Here is a 15732-nt window from a genome sequence, read left to right as displayed (position 1 = left end):
CTAGAGAAGCCTCGGGCAACAAGGTCGACCGAGCCGAGGGACTCCTACGCCTCCGGGATACAGATACCTCGCTCGTCACCTTTACACGGGGCGACCCACGCTTGGTGAAGCGGTTCAGACAACCAACAGGCGAGTCTTAGTGCTCGAAAATGAGGGAAAAACACGGCTCCGTGCCGAAAATACATACATGTTCAGGCCCCGACAGCCACAATGAACAAAAACACTAGCATTCAAGGTGCCATTACAAACAGAACTCCGGTTCCACCTCCGCAGGTACGAACAACCCCACGCGACTAGGGGGGCCTGCGGAGCAACAGAAGACCGACGAACGGCTTGTCGTCGCCCGCCCCAGCAGCGGCAACGACGACGACTTCTGCTCCGGGGGTCCGAACAGCAGCAGCGATGACCTCAGGGTGGATGCTGCTGTCAGGAGGCCCCCGCCCGTGCCCAAACTCGAGAGGCAAGGACGGGCAGAAGGCCGTAGAGTTGGAGGTCGGTCCGCGGGTGGCGCCGGCAAACTCGTCGGAGGCGGAACCTCTTCTAGCTGTCGTGGCAGGAGGCGGCAGCGGGAGCGGCTCCGAAGCCGCTCGGCTCAGAGAGCCGGGCACGGTGCAGCTGTCAGCGCCACGGACGACTCCCGCCCTTCCCCCGATCACTGAGGGAAGGAGCGGGCCACCACCCACGCAGGGGCCAACCCCAACTCGGCACACTCCCCTCCCCAGCACTAGTGATGAAAATCCTTAGGTGAAAGGGAATTAGGCTTACACCCAGTTCCTAAATAATTTTGGTGGTTGAATTGCCCAACACAAATATTGGACTGACTAGTTTGCTCTAGTGTATAAGTTATACAGGTGCAAAAGGTTCACATCTAGCCAATAAAAAGACCAAGTGTTGGATTCAACAAAGGAGCAATAAGGCAACCGAGGGCACCTCTGGCTGGAGGCACCGGACTGTCCGGTGTGCACCGGACAGTGTCCGGTGCGCCCGTAGACTTCGTTTTCTACCCTTCTCCAGAGGACTTCGACTTCAACCCTTCGCCCTCGGGAATTCGCGGAGGCCGGCGCGCTATAATTCACCGGACTGTCCGGTGTGCACCGGACATGTCCGGTGCGCCAACGAACCGCGGCCTCCGGAACTCGCCAGCCTCGGGTTCGCGCGGCAGCCGCTCCGCTAAAATTCACCGGACTGTCCGGTGTGCACCGGACTGTCCGGTGAACCACGGAGCAACGGCTACTTCCGCGCCAACGGTCACCTGCAAGCGCATTTAATGCGCGCTCTGCGCGCGCAGTCGGCAGGCGCGCCCATACCGATGCACCGGACAATGAACAGTTCATGTCCGGTGTACACCGGACATCCAGGCGGGGCCACATGTCAGAGCTCCAACGGTCAGATTCCAACGGCAACGATGACGTGGCAGGGGGCACCGGACTGTCCGGTGTGCACCGGACTGTCCGGTGCGCCATCGAACAGAGAGCTCCCAGCAACGGCCACATTTGGTGGTTGGGGCTATAAATACCCCAACCACCCCACCATTCATTGTATCCAAGTTTTCCCACTTCTCAACCACTTACAAGAGCTAGGCATTCAATTCTAGACACATTCAAAGAGATCAAATCCTCTCCAATTCCACACAAAACCCTAGTGACTAGAGAGAGTGATTTGCCGTGTTCTTTTGAGCTCTTGCGCTTGGATCGCATTCTTTCTTTCTCTTGTGCTCTTGTGATCAACACTCAATTGTAACCGAGGCAAGAGGCACCGATTGTGTGGTGGCCCTTGCGGGGAAGTTTTGTTCCCGGTTGATTGAGAAGAAGGAAAGCTCACTCGGTCCGAGGGACCGTTTGAGAGAGGGAAGGGTTGAAAGAGACCCGGCCTTTGTGGCCTCCTCAACGGGGAGTAGGTTTGCAAGAACCGAACCTCGGTAAAACAAATCCGCGTGTCACTCTCCTTATTTGCTTGCGATTTGTTTTGCGCCCTCTCTTGCGGACTCATTTATTATTACTAACGCTAACCCCGGCTTGTAGTTGTGTTTATATTTGTAAATTTCAGTTTCGCCCTATTCACCCCCCCCCCCTCTAGGCGACTATCAATTGGTATCAGAGCCCGGTGCTTCATTAGAGCCTAACCGCTCGAAGTGATGTCGGGAGATCACGCCAAGAAGGAGATGGAGACCGGCGACAAGCCCACTACAAGCCAAGGGAGCACCTCATCGGAAGAGTCCCGCACCAAGAAAAGGGAGAAGAAGAAGAACTCCTCCAAGCGGAAGGAGAAAAGATCTTCCTCTTCTCACCACAAGGAGAAGAAGGAAAAATCTTCTTCTCACAAGCCGCATCGGAGTGGGGACAAGCACAAGAGGATGAGGAAGGTGGTCTACTACGAGACCGACACTTCATCGACATCTACCTCCGGCTCCGACGCGGCGTCCGTCACTTCTAAACGCCAAGAGCGTAAGAAGTATAGTAAGATTCCCCTACGCTATCCTCGTGTTCCTAAACATACACCTCTACTTTCCGTCCCATTAGGTAAACCACCAACTTTTAATGGTGAAGATTATGCTATGTGGAGTAATTTAATGCGATTTCATCTAACCTCTCTCCACAAGAGTATATGGGATGTTGTTGAGTATGGTGTACAGGTACCATCTATAGGGGATGAGGACTATGACACAGACGAAGTGGCCCAAATCGAGCACTTCAACTCCCAAGCCGCAACCATCCTCCTTGCCTCCCTAAGCAAGGAGGAATACAACAAAGTACAAGGGTTGAAGAACGCCAAAGAGATTTGGGATCTTCTCAAGACGGCGCACGAAGGTGATGAACTCACCAAGATCACCAAGCGGGAAACGATCGAGGGGGAGCTCGGTCGCTTCCGTCTTCGCCAAGGGGAGGAGCCACAAGACATGTACAACCGGCTCAAGACCTTGGTGAACCAAGTGCGCAACCTCGGGAGTACAAAGTGGGATGACCACGAAGTGGTTAAGGTTATTCTAAGAGCTCTTATTTTCCTTAACCCCACACAAGTTCAATTAATTCGTGGTAATCCAAGATATCCACTAATGACCCCCGAGGAAGTCATCGGGAATTTTGTTAGTTTTGAATGCATGATTAAGGGCTCCAAGAAGATCAACGAGCTTGACGAGCCCTCCACATCCGAGGCGCAACCAGTGGCCTTTAAGGCAACGGAGGAGAAGAAGGAGGAGTCTACACCAAGTAGACAACCAATTGACGCCTCCAAGCTCGACAATGAGGAGATGGCCCTAATCATCAAAAGCTTTAGGCAAATCCTCAAGCAACGGAAGGGGAAGGACTACAAACCTCGTTCCAAGAAGGTTTGCTACAAGTGTGGTAAGCCCGGTCACTTTATTGCAAAATGTCCTATGTCTAGTGACAGTGACAGGGGCGACGACAAGAAGGGAAGAAGAAAGGAGAAGAAGAAGTATTACAAGAAGAAGGGCGGCGATGCCCATGTTTGTCGGGAGTGGGACTCCGACGAAAGCTCAAGCGACTCCTCCGACGACGAGGACGCCGCCAACATCGCCGTCACCAAAGGCCTTCTCTTCCCCAACGTCGGCCACAAGTGTCTCATGGCCAAGGACGGCAAAAAGAAGGTAAAATCAAGGTCCTCCACTAAATATGAAACATCTAGTGATGAGGATGATGATAAAAATGAGGAGGATAACTTGCGCATTCTTTTTGCTAACCTTAACATGGAACAAAAGGAAAAATTAAATGAACTAATTAGTGCCATCCATGAAAAGGATGATCTCTTGGACTCCCAAGAGGACTTCCTAATCAAGGAGAATAAGAAACATGTTAAGGTTAAAAATGCTTACGCTCTACAAGTTGAAAAATGTGAAAAATTGTCTAGTGAGCTAAGCACTTGCCGTGAGATGATTGACAACCTTAGAAATGAAAATGCTATTTTAAATGCTAAGGTTGATTCACATGTTTGTAATGTTTCAATTCCCAATCTTAGAAATGATAACGTTGACTTGCTTGCTAAGATTGATGAATTGAATGCATCTCTTGCTAGCCTTAGATTAGAGAATGAAAATTTAATTGCTAAGGCTAAAAATTTTGATGTTTGCAATGCTACTATCTCCGACCTTAGAACTAAGAATGAAATGTTGCATGCTAAGGTTGTAGAACTTAAATCTTGCAAACCCTCTACATCTAATGTTGAGCATGTTTCTATTTGCACTAGATGTAGAGATATTAATATTGAGGCTATCCATGATCACCTAGCCTTAATTAAAAAACAAAATGATCATATAGCTAAACTAGATGCTAAAATTGCCGAGCACAACTTAGAAAATGAGAAATTTAAATTTGCTCGTAGCATGCTTTATAATGGGAGACGCCCTGGCATCAAGGATGGCATTGGCTTCCAAAGGGGAGACAATGTCAAACTTAATGCCCCTCCTAAGAACTTGTCTAACTTTGTTAAGGGCAAAGCTCCCATGCCTCAGGATAACGAGGGTCACATTTTATACCCTGCAGGCTATCCTGAGAGCAAAATTAGGAAGATTTATTCTAGGAAGTCTCACTCTGGCCCTAACCATGCTTTCATGTATAAGGGTGAGACATCTAGTTCTAGGCAACCAACCCGTGCCAAGTTGCCTAAGAAGAAAATTCCTAATGCATCAAATGATCATGCCATTTCATTTAAAACTTTTGATGCATCTTATGTGCTTACTAGCAAATCCGGCAAAGTAGTTGCCAAATTTGTTGGGGGCAAACACAAGGATTCCAAGACTTGTGTTTGGGTACCCAAAGTTCTTGTATCTAATGCCAAAGGACCCAAAACAGTTTGGGTACCTAAAGTCAAGAACTAAATTTGTTTTGTAGGTTTATGCATCCGGGGGCTCAGGTTGGATACTCGACAGCGGGTGCACAAACCACATGACCGGGGAGAAAAGGATGTTCTCCTCATATGAGAAAAACCAAGATCCCCAACGAGCTATCACATTCGGGGATGGAAATCAAGGTTTGGTCAAAGGACTTGGTAAAATTGCTATATCTCCTGACCATTCTATTTCCAATGTTTTTCTTGTAGATTCTTTAGATTACAATTTGCTTTCCGTATCCCAATTATGTCAAATGGGCTACAACTGTCTATTCACTGATGTAGGTGTCACTGTCTTTAGAAGAAGTGATGATTCAATAGCATTTAAGGGAGTGTTAGAGGGTCAGCTATACTTGGTAGATTTTAATAGAGCTGAACTCGACACTTGCTTAGTTGCTAAGACTAATATGGGTTGGCTATGGCATCGCCGACTAGCCCATGTTGGGATGAAGAATCTTCATAAGCTTCTAAAGGGAGAGCACATTTTAGGACTAACCAATGTTCATTTTGAGAAAGACAGGATTTGTAGCGCATGCCAAGCAGGGAAGCAAGTTGGCACTCAGCATCCACACAAGAACATAATGACGACTGACAGGCCACTGGAGCTCCTACACATGGATCTATTCGGCCCGATCGCTTACATAAGCATCGGCGGGAGTAAGTACTGTCTAGTTATTGTGGATGATTATTCTCGCTTCACTTGGGTATTCTTTTTACAGGAAAAATCTCAAACCCAAGAGACCTTAAAGGGATTCTTGAGACGAGCTCAAAATGAGTTCGGCTTAAGGATCAAGAAAATAAGAAGCGACAACGGGACGGAGTTCAAGAACTCTCAAATTGAAAGCTTCCTTGAGGAGGAGGGCATCAAGCATGAGTTCTCCTCTCCCTACACGCCCCAACAAAATGGTGTAGTAGAGAGGAAGAATCGAACTCTATTGGACATGGCAAGAACCATGCTTGATGAGTACAAGACACCGGACCGGTTTTGGGCCGAAGCCGTCAACACCGCCTGCTACGCCATCAACCGGTTATATCTTCACCGAATCCTCAAGAAGACATCATATGAACTCCTAACCGGTAAAAAGCCCAACATTTCATATTTTAGAGTTTTTGGTAGCAAATGCTTCATTCTTATTAAAAGAGGTAGAAAATCTAAATTTGCTCCTAAAACTGTAGAAGGCTTTTTACTTGGTTATGACTCAAACACAAGGGCATATAGGGTCTTTAACAAGTCCACTGGACTAGTTGAAGTCTCTTGTGACGTTGTGTTTGATGAAACTAATGGCTCTCAAGTAGAGCAAGTTGATCTTGATGAGATAGGTGAAGAACAGGCTCCATGCATCGCGCTAAGGAACATGTCCGTCGGGGATGTGTGTCCTAAGGAATCCGAAGAGCCTCCAAGTACACAAGATCAACCATCCTCCTCCATGCAAGCATCTCCACCAACTCAAAATGAGGATGAGGCTCAAAATGATGAAGAGCAAAATCAAGAAGACGAGCCACCTCAAGATGATAGCAATGATCAAGGGGGAGATACAAATGATCAAGAGGATGAGGAAGAACCAAGACCGCCACACCCAAGAGTCCACCAAGCAATCCAACGAGATCACCCCGTCGACACCATCCTCGGCGACATTCATAAGGGGGTAACTACTCGATCTCGGGTTGCTCACTTTTGTGAACATTACTCTTTTGTTTCCTCTATTGAGCCACACAGGGTAGAGGAAGCTCTCCAAGATTCGGATTGGGTGGTGGCGATGCAAGAGGAGCTCAACAATTTCACGAGGAATGAGGTCTGGCATTTAGTTCCACGTCCTAACCAAAATGTTGTAGGAACCAAATGGGTCTTCCGCAACAAGCAAGATGAGCATGGTGTGGTGACAAGGAACAAAGCTCGACTCGTGGCCAAAGGGTATTCACAAGTCGAAGGTTTGGATTTTGGTGAAACCTATGCACCCGTAGCTAGGCTTGAGTCAATTCGCATATTATTGGCCTATGCTACTTACCATGGCTTTAAGCTCTATCAAATGGACGTGAAAAGTGCCTTCCTCAATGGACCGATCAAGGAAGAGGTCTATGTTGAGCAACCTCCTGGCTTTGAAGACAGTGAGTACCCTAACCATGTCTACAGGCTCTCTAAGGCGCTTTATGGGCTCAAGCAAGCCCCAAGAGCATGGTATGAATGCCTAAGAGATTTCCTTATTGCTAATGGCTTCAAAGTTGGCAAGGCCGATCCTACACTCTTTACTAAAACTCTTGAAAATGACTTGTTTGTATGCCAAATTTATGTTGATGATATTATATTTGGGTCTACTAACGAGTCTACATGTGAAGAGTTTAGTAGGATCATGACACAGAAATTCGAGATGTCGATGATGGGGGAGTTGAAATATTTTCTAGGATTCCAAGTCAAGCAACTCCAAGAGGGCACCTTCATTAGCCAAACGAAGTACACTCAAGACATTCTTGCTAAGTTTGGGATGAAGGATGCCAAGCCCATCAAGACACCCATGGGAACAAATGGGCATCTCGACCTCGACACGGGAGGTAAGTCCGTGGATCAAAAGGTATACCGGTCGATGATTGGTTCATTGCTTTATTTATGTGCATCTCGACCGGACATTATGCTTTCCGTTTGCATGTGTGCAAGATTTCAAGCCGACCCTAAGGAATCACACCTTACGGCCGTAAAACGAATCTTGAGATATTTGGCTTATACTCCTAAGTTTGGGCTTTGGTACCCTCGGGGATCCACTTTTGATTTGATTGGTTATTCTGATGCCGATTGGGCGGGGTGCAAAATCAATAGGAAGAGCACATCGGGGACTTGCCAGTTCTTGGGAAGATCCTTGGTGTCTTGGGCCTCAAAGAAGCAAAATTCGGTCGCTCTTTCCACCGCCGAAGCTGAGTATATTGCCGCAGGTCACTGTTGCGCGCAATTGCTTTGGATGAGGCAAACCCTGCGGGACTACGGTTACAAATTAACCAAAGTCCCTTTGCTATGTGATAATGAGAGTGCAATCAAAATGGCCGACAATCCCGTCGAGCATAGCCGCACTAAGCACATAGCCATTCGGTATCATTTTCTTAGGGATCACCAACAAAAGGGGGATATCGAGATTTCTTACATTAATACTAAAGATCAATTAGCCGATATCTTTACCAAGCCACTTGATGAACAATCTTTTACCAGACTTAGGCATGAGCTCAATATTCTTGATTCTAGAAATTTCTTTTGCTAAGCTTGCACACATAGCTCTTTTGAATACCTTTGATCCTATCTCTTTTATATGCTATGACTAATGTGTTTTCAAGACTATTTCAAACCAAGTCATAAGTATATTGAAAGGGAATTGGAGTCTTCGGCGAAGACAAAGGCTTCCACTCCGTAACTCATGCTTCGCCACCACTCCGTGCAACTCTCTCTTCTTTGGGGGAGAAATGAGCATCAAGGAAAAGAACTTCATCCTTGGGGGAGAGAGTAAAAGCTCAAACGCAAAAGGACTTCGTCTTTGGTATAATCTTAACTCACTTATTTATGACCAAAGGGGAAGATTGCACTTCGAGGGCTCTAATGATTCCGTTTTTGGCGATTCATGCCAAAAAGGGGGAGAAATGAGCCCAAAGCAAAAGGACCGCACCACCACCACCAAATTCAAAAACTTAGTGCTTTCCAAAAAGTCTTTATCATTTGGTATCCTATTGTGTTCAAAAGGGGGAGAAAGTAGTATTTCAAAAATGGTATATCAAAACCCTCTTGAACACTAAGAGGTGAATCTCTTTTAGGGGGAGTTTTGTTTAGTCAAAGGAAAAGCATTTGAAATAGGGGGAGACAATTTCAAATCTTGAAAATGCTTTGCAAACTCTTATTCATGTACCTTTGACTATTTGCAAAAGATCTTTGAAATGGATTTACAAAAAGAATTTGCAAAAACAAAACATGTGGTGCAAACGTGGTCCAAAATGTTATATAAGAAAGAAACATTCCTTGCATATCTTGTAAGTAGTTATATTGGCTCAATTCCAAGTAACCTTTGCACTTACATTATGTAAACTAGTTCAATTATGCACTTCTATATTTGCTTTGGTTTGTGTTGGCATCAATCACCAAAAAGGGGGAGATTGAAAGGGAATTAGGCTTACACCCAGTTCCTAAATAATTTTGGTGGTTGAATTGCCCAACACAAATATTGGACTGACTAGTTTGCTCTAGTGTATAAGTTATACAGGTGCAAAAGGTTCACATCTAGCCAATAAAAAGACCAAGTGTTGGATTCAACAAAGGAGCAATAAGGCAACCGAGGGCACCTCTGGCTGGAGGCACCGGACTGTCCGGTGTGCACCGGACAGTGTCCGGTGCGCCCGTAGACTTCGTTTTCTACCCTTCTCCAGAGGACTTCGACTTCAACCCTTCGCCCTCGGGAATTCGCGGAGGCCGGCGCGCTATAATTCACCGGACTGTCCGGTGTGCACCGGACATGTCCGGTGCGCCAACGAACCGCGGCCTCCGGAACTCGCCAGCCTCGGGTTCGCGCGGCAGCCGCTCCGCTAAAATTCACCGGACTGTCCGGTGTGCACCGGACTGTCCGGTGAACCACGGAGCAACGGCTACTTCCGCGCCAACGGTCACCTGCAAGCGCATTTAATGCGCGCTCTGCGCGCGCAGTCGGCAGGCGCGCCCATACCGATGCACCGGACAATGAACAGTTCATGTCCGGTGTACACCGGACATCCAGGCGGGGCCACATGTCAGAGCTCCAACGGTCAGATTCCAACGGCAACGATGACGTGGCAGGGGGCACCGGACTGTCCGGTGTGCACCGGACTGTCCGGTGCGCCATCGAACAGAGAGCTCCCAGCAACGGCCACATTTGGTGGTTGGGGCTATAAATACCCCAACCACCCCACCATTCATTGTATCCAAGTTTTCCCACTTCTCAACCACTTACAAGAGCTAGGCATTCAATTCTAGACACATTCAAAGAGATCAAATCCTCTCCAATTCCACACAAAACCCTAGTGACTAGAGAGAGTGATTTGCCGTGTTCTTTTGAGCTCTTGCGCTTGGATCGCATTCTTTCTTTCTCTTGTGCTCTTGTGATCAACACTCAATTGTAACCGAGGCAAGAGGCACCGATTGTGTGGTGGCCCTTGCGGGGAAGTTTTGTTCCCGGTTGATTGAGAAGAAGGAAAGCTCACTCGGTCCGAGGGACCGTTTGAGAGAGGGAAGGGTTGAAAGAGACCCGGCCTTTGTGGCCTCCTCAACGGGGAGTAGGTTTGCAAGAACCGAACCTCGGTAAAACAAATCCGCGTGTCACTCTCCTTATTTGCTTGCGATTTGTTTTGCGCCCTCTCTTGCGGACTCATTTATTATTACTAACGCTAACCCCGGCTTGTAGTTGTGTTTATATTTGTAAATTTCAGTTTCGCCCTATTCACCCCCCCCCTCTAGGCGACTATCATTAGGGCTGAGGGAGGGGCAGAGGCCGCAACCCGGCTCGCTTTCCCCCACCATCGAACTGGAGGTCACCATCTTGGGTGACCGCCGGTGGAGGGGTGCGACCGGGCTGCATGATGAAAATCCTTGAAGCCGAATGATGGCTGAAAGGTGCCAACTCCCACGGAGTTGCGTTCCCCCAACGACGAGGCGGAAAGACGGTGGATCTCCCCCATCCGGGGGCTTGGAAGGTGGAAAGACACGATGCATAAGGGAGCGCGAAGACATGGTCGCCTTCCAAGGGGGTCACCCTCCTTTTAAAGGCGGTTCTCCCTACTTGCGTCCCCAGCCATCACGGGTTGAGTCTTCTCCAACACACTCCAAGGTCCTCCCCTACGGCGCGGGGGCTGGGTCCCACGCGTCGTGCAAGCCGGCTCAGAGCAGAAGAGGTCAAACCGCCGTGCGCGGTGCGTACAACCGCCCAGCGGTTACAAGCGACTCTCCACTTTTGCCCAGACCAACGGGCGAAAGGGCGGGCAGCCGTGCAGGCGGCATGCAACCGCGCCAAGTGGGCGCACTTCTCCGACTCCCAACACGCCCAGCATGGAGGCCCAGGCCCACGCGTCATGCAACCGGTGCGCCGGTTGCTACGTGTGAGTAACTGCATCGCCACCTGCGCCACCACCGCGCCTCCTCGACTGCGGAACCAATACCGCGATTCGAGGCCACCCAGCGCACGACCCAGCGGCTCCAGCCTGGCGCGACGGTCAATACGGCCGAAGACGGGCCGGCAGTAATGGCGGTGGCAGGCGGGCAGGTGCAGCGGTCACGTCGTCAGCCAAGCTTACGTCCTGTCCGGGGGCAGCGAGAGAACCCTCTCTCACGGCGTGAAGACAACGCGCCCGTGACCCGTTCCTCGAACGGCTCACGCACGCGCAACGGCTACCCTGCGAACTACTCACCCTGTCGCATCAACTCCGCGGCGGGACACGCGGCGCCTCTAGCAGGAGAGGCGAGCGACGCTTCGCCTTCGCCGTAATGACCGTGTCAAAAAAGGTACGCCGCACCGTTCGATTTCGTATCCTTTTCCGTTTTTCCTCTTTCTCTCTCTTGCAACAGGGACCGGGAAAGGGGGATACCCCGAAAAGGATCCTTCCCCGAGAAGGAACTAGGCTCCGAGCCCCCCTACTGATCAGAGGTTCGAAGGCTGGCCCCCCGGAAGGGTTCGACAGCCGCCTCAGATCGCGTGGGCCCTACACCCACTACTGGTCAGGGGTTCGAAGGCCGGCCCCTCGAAAGGGTTCCACGACCGACTCAGGCTACTCGGGCTCCGCGCCCATTACTGATCAGGGGTTCGAAGGCTGGCCCCCGAAGGGTTCACAGCTGCCTCAGACGCCGAGCGAGGGATGACCATGGGTACGTTCGATACATAACCAAGGCTCGGGCTGCGCTCCCGAGGTACCCTAGGACATTTCCGAGACCAGCGGGAGCGATCTTGTAACGGAATCCCATCAGAGGGAGGCATCGAGCCCTCGGACCCCGTCGCCAGGGGACCGGGTCCGGCAGATCACCCGCAGGTACTTTTGGGCGTGCCTCTGGGCCCCTAGCCGACCCCTAACGAACGGGGCACGGACGTCCACTCGGATTACCCGCTTGTAGCTCATCGGAGACACCATGTTCGGCGCCCATCGAGGGCAACATGGCGTTTTCCCCCCTCCTCCTTGCGGAAAGGCGACGCAGGGGCGTATGTAAAAAAGCCGAGTCTACCCCTGACCGCCCTCTCGCTCTGTGCAGAGGCTCGGGGGCTGCTCTCGCAAACCCGGCTCCGGCCGAACCGTTGACAGCGTCAACATACCAGCCCGAGAACTTGGACCCGACCGTGCACCTGGGCTACGACCAGCTCGCATGAGGGAACGACCAGACCAGCCGAAGCACTACGTGAGGCATTAAGACCTCGAAGGAGTGAAACCACTCCTCCGAGGCCTCGGGGGCTACACCCGGCGGGTGCGCTCGCGCGCACCCACTGGAACAAAGCATAACCGAGAAAGGCTGGTCCCCTTGCAAAAAAGTGCGATGAAAGCCTCCAAGCGAGTGCAAACACTCCCTTCGAGGCTCGGGGGCTACTGTCGGGGACCATAAGTAGGGGTACCCTTAAGGCTCCTAATTCTCAGCTGGTAACCCCCACCAGCACAAAGCTGCAAAGGCCTGATGGGTGCGATTAAGTCAGTCCAGTCAAGGGACTCGATCACGCCTCACCCGAGCCTAGCCTCGGACAAGGGCAGCCGACCCCGGAGGATTTCCGTCTCGCCCGAGGCCCCCTTCAGCGGCGAACATGTTTCCGGCTCGCCCGAGGCCCTGCCTTCGCCAAGAAGCAACCCTGACCAAATCGCCGCACCGACCGACCAAATCGCAGGAGCATTTAATGCAAAGGTGGCCTGACACCTTTATCCTGACGCACGCCCCCCAGCTGGTAGAGCCAAAGTGACCGCCGTCACTTTGCCGCTCCACTGACCGGCCTGACAGAAGGACAGCGCCGCCTGTGCCACTCCGACTGCGGTGCCACTTGACAGAGTAAGACTGACAGGCAGTCAGGCCCTGCCGAAGGCACCATAGGAAGCTCCGCTTCGCCCGACCCAGGGCTCGGACTCGGGCTAAGTCCCGGAAGACGGCGAACTCCGCCCGACCCAGGGCTCAGACTCGGGCTAAGTCCCGGAAGACGGCGAACTCCGCCCGACCCAGGGCTCGGACTCGGGCTAAGTCCCAGAAGACGACGATCTCCACCTCGCCCGACCCAGGGCTCGGACTTGGGCTCGGCCCCAGAAGACGACGAACTCCGCTTCGCCTGACCCCAGGGCTCGGACTCCGCCCCGGCACCAGCCGGCGATCTCCTCCTCACCCGAACCTGGGGCTCGGACCCAACCTCGGCCACGGAAGACAGACTCGACCTCGGCTTCGGAGGAGCTTCCACATCGCCCAACCTAGGGCGTATACCAGCCACGTCAACAGGAGGCGCCATCATCACCCTACCCCGAGCTGACTCGGGACGCAGGGAACAAGACCGGCGTCCCATCTAGCTCGCCCCGCCAGATAGGCAATGATGGCGCCCTGCATACTCTGTGACGACGGCGGCTCTCAGCCCCCTTACGGAAGCAAGAGGACGTCAACAAGGACTCAACCGCTCCGACAGCTGTCCCTCCGCTAGGCTCCATCGCTCCTCCGACGGCCACGACATCACACCAGCTGGGTGCCAAAATCTCTCCGGCTGCCACAACGGCATGTACTTAGGGCGCTAGCTCTCCTCCGCTAGACACGTAGCACTCTGCTACACCCCCCATTGTACACCTGGTCCTCTCCTTACGCCTATAAAAGGAAGGACCAGGGCCCTCTTAGAGAGGGTTGGCCGCGCGGGGACGAGGACGAGAACAGGCGCTCGCTGGAGGCCGCTCGCTCCCTCTCCCGCGTGGACGCTTGTAACCCCCTACTGCAAGCGCACCCGACCTGGGCGCGGGACGAACACGAAGGCTGCGGGATTCCCACCTCTCTCACGCCGGTCTCCGGCCGCCTCGCTCTCCCCCCTTCGCGCTCGCCCTCGCGCTCGACCCATCTGGGCTGGGGCACGCGGCGACATTCACTCGTCGGCTCAGGGACCCCCCGGTCTCGGAACGCCGACAGCACTCCTTCATGCATGTAGCTACAATCGATTGGGAATTCATTAGCCCTCTTAATAACGGTGGACATTTTACGACAACCCTCGCGCGCGCTCGATCCACTAAGTATTCAGCACTTTATGGATTTTTTTTCCGTTCCAATTCAGTAATCTGAACACACACACACACAAAAAAACAGAAAAAGGGTATATTTAGCCATGGAATGAAACCCTTATTATTACTCAAAAGGAAGATTAGCACATCTTTATTGTGAGGGATAGTCTGATAGAAGTTGACTATAAATTAGGGATGGCAGATATATATCAAAATTCAAAAGTTATCATTATCCCAAGATTAATGCTAGACAAAGCACAGATACAAAGATATGACTCAAGGGATGTTGGCAACCATTTAAACAGTATAAACATAGTATGCAACAGAAGTCACTTGATTGAATTGTAACAAGTATAAAAAGTATCAGGAGAATTAGGAAGATAAGCGCCAAAGTGATGTATCAAAGAATGAGTAGTTGCTCTTGGAGAAATGCCAACATCCTGGATTATGATTATAGCTTCGCCTAAACCTTTAGCCGCAAGAATCAATTGAGAACATAAGGCTTTTCCTGGATGTGTAACTATTTGCACCACATGTGTGTCATTGGTAGAAGCATCTCGGGAGCATGTTCCACCACTTACAATCAGATTTTCCTGTGGCTCAAATAAATAAGAGCATAAATAGCAAAGGGGGCTTAAATTACTTCAGACCATGAACAGGATATACAAGAAGTGAGCAAAAGTTCACCTGTGCTTCAGGATGGAAAACTAACAAGACATATTCAGGGGTGACTCTTAAGGAAGAAACAATCTGTATAAACATAAGCTGAGAGAGACAAGAACTTTAGCGAAATTGATAAAAAGTATTCAAGCGAAGAAAAGATGAATTTGCAAAAAATCTTCCATTTACATGTATACTCGCAGCAGCTAGACGTATATTTCTTCCGTTGGAGATTACAATGGGTGATGCTTGCAATCTATCTAGACCACGGTCAGCTTTCCTAGCAGGTTCCAATATATCAAGTCGGTTTTCTGTACAGTCAACGAAAACCATTTAGTAGGCTGGGAACAGTACAAAAACTTTCAACACGGACATGTTGTACTTTTAAGGATTATTAAACTGAATTTTAATGAAAAGAACAAGAAAGTACCATTTTCATTTGCTATCAATGTTATTTCTGATGGGAAGTCACAAATAACAGTGAACTCTGATTTGGAAATTGCAGGCACATGATGATCTTTACCAACCATGTTCCCACGTGAAAACAGCAATTTCTAAAAAAAGTGAATTAAATTAAATATATTTCAGTGAATCAATTCACCAGAATATATTGCAATACGCAGTTCATAAACAAAAAATGCAAAGATCCATTTGAAGTACTTACATAGCTCACTTTGCTTAGGCAAGATACTCAATATAGTCCACTAGATAGTTTCTTCACGGCGGTAGAACTAATAATATGAGCTGTTGTAGCACGAACATCAAAATCTTACATAATCAAACCAAAATCGGTAATATAATTAACTTGGTGCTCCAAATCGAACCTGGATGTAACACCCCGTCCAATCTCTGGACCGGCGGTACTTACTCCTGGCAGCTCTCTAGGATCATATATTGTCCCCACAGATCAACACGAGTCTTTTGTGCGCACTTTGTCCTCACTCACGCGCACCCGAGAAAACTTTCCGGTCGGTCACCCATCTCAAATTGCTCCAAGCCAAGCACGCTTAACTTGGAGATTCTTTCGAGATA

The 15732-nt window shown here is 50.1% G+C and overlaps 1 long non-coding RNA gene across 1 annotated transcript; it reads right to left on the bottom strand.

Moving 5' to 3' along the window:
* Positions 1 to 14868: 14868 nt before the first annotated feature.
* LOC103649562 (uncharacterized) lies at positions 14869 to 15443 on the bottom strand. Its single transcript, XR_563564.3, has 3 exons — positions 15365 to 15443; positions 15131 to 15254; positions 14869 to 15011 (listed from the first exon to the last, which is right to left on the bottom strand). It is a non-coding gene; the product is annotated as an uncharacterized lncRNA (long non-coding RNA).
* Positions 15444 to 15732: the final 289 nt, after the last annotated feature.

The sequence above is a fragment of the Zea mays genome, chromosome 3 (assembly GCF_902167145.1).
Source record: "Zea mays cultivar B73 chromosome 3, Zm-B73-REFERENCE-NAM-5.0, whole genome shotgun sequence".
NCBI lineage: Eukaryota > Viridiplantae > Streptophyta > Magnoliopsida > Poales > Poaceae > Zea > Zea mays.
This window is presented reverse-complemented; position numbering and strand designations above follow the sequence as displayed.